The sequence below is a fragment of the Montipora foliosa genome, chromosome 13 (assembly GCF_036669935.1).
Source record: "Montipora foliosa isolate CH-2021 chromosome 13, ASM3666993v2, whole genome shotgun sequence".
Classification (NCBI taxonomy): domain Eukaryota; kingdom Metazoa; phylum Cnidaria; class Anthozoa; order Scleractinia; family Acroporidae; genus Montipora; species Montipora foliosa.
In genome coordinates this window covers 19,256,196-19,258,149 of record NC_090881.1, presented here as the reverse complement: position 1 = coordinate 19,258,149, position 1,954 = coordinate 19,256,196, and positions in this window count along the sequence as shown.

Below are 1,954 nucleotides of genomic sequence, written 5' to 3'. Positions count from 1 at the left end.
CATCTCATATCCAACGCGCGCTCATGGAATAATTGTTAAATATTCACTTAATTATTTTAGTATTAATACACAGGTGATTATTTCAAAAAAGAGAACAAGAAAACATTTCAACGCGAAAATCATCTTCACTTACAGTGGCAAAACGACTACTGGCAGCCATTTTGTCTGTCGAGGCCGGTGATTATCGGCTGATAATCCGAGATAGCGAGCCAATGAGAGCGCGCGATTTTGTATAATCACCTGTGTATTTATACTAAAATGATAATAACTGCACACGTCCAATCAGCTTGTATGATAAATAGCCCACTACTTTGCATATACGCTGATCACAAAGTGTCCCCTTTATTTCGAAGAACTTCCTGTGTTAACTTTTGTTTAGGGCAAGTTTGCATGAATACGTGAAATATAAATAGAAAGATTAATTTATGATATATTTCAGTACAAGATGATATTAAGAGCCAGGTGGGCAAATACACTGTGTTTTAGATCAGTGGCCGTAAGACATTTTTATATAAAGACTTGCACTGAGATAGTTGAGCGAACTAGATACTAAAATAAAAGACTTAGAAAACAACTACTTAGATTTCATTCCTCAAACTTTAATTGCTCAAGAATTTTACAAGACACTGAAGGAGACAAGTGCTTGAAGCATTTGGTTCTTATTAAGTGTTACAAGGACCTTTGATATGTTTCTAATTTTAAAGTGGGTGTGAATTTAACCGCACCAATGAAGAAGAATAATTCAAATCAAAACAACCTTGTGTAGAACTCTCACCAGTCGGTGCGAATAGATTGTTCGGTTAGTTGATTCATATCTCAAAACGTTTTCATCCGGTTTATTATCATTTCATGAAATCGTTATTAATTTCTGTAGGAGGCAGCATGTTTGGGGGCTTTCTATTTTCCTAGTGGAGCGGAAGTGCTTTATTTTATTGTATTATATTTTTAGTCACTTCCTTGTTATTTTCTGCCATTTAGTGAAGTATACCTTTGTTGAAAACCAATTCCTTCCTGTTGAGTAACGATCACTTATGTTCTCACAAAAATATTGGAACACATCCTTTTAATGTCCACTTTATTCCAGTTTTAGAAGAAACATGATCTATAGATAGCGACGATTAGAATGATCTTAAGCAAGAGAGCGAATTCTCTATATTTGGTCCTATTCCGATGAAACGCATTTGTAATCCGTGTAGTTAGTTCTGTGCCTTACTGTGTGGTGTAAAAGTGTAACGTTCGCTGCAAAAGCGAAATCTCAACTGAAAATGAATTTCAAATCAGGGCGAACAAACATTGGCTCCCCTTACTCATCTTCTCTTGTGATAAATGATTCTTCACCCACATAATGGCATGAAAAAGCCCAGATATTTTGCCAGTCGAAAGGAATTGCCCAAAGTCTAGGGCTCTTACGTGAGGCAATGTTTGAGGACGAATGGTGGCGCCTGTTAAGAAGGTAGCTGTTTTCTTTGATCTTAGTGTGCTATATTGAAACATTAGAATATGTATTAGCTTTAAAGAGGGCGCAAATGCAGATAGAACTTAACTTAAATTTACCTAACTCCCACACACTTAGGAACTGTCAAGCATCAGTGAACAATCAATTGACAATCGTGATTTGAAGTACTCCTTTCAGGAAATGTCCAGAAATGTTATGTTGATATGTGACATTAAAATAAGGCATGCACAGATTGAGAGCGTGACATTTCCAGGAAGGGAGGAAGGAATCTTTATTGCACACATTTCAACTAATTATAGAGAGATTGTACGGGTATATAATACAAAATTAGGAAAACTGAGGATAGAAATAGATTTGTTTACAATGTGGGTGCACAGTGGCCAAAGGAGCTGAAGCTTTCGAGTTGGCCACTGCAGACAGCTAGACAGCTCATCGAAATTACACGAGGGTTTCTAAGGGTTTTATGCACGAGTTGTTTGTGTCAAAAACCCGATCGAG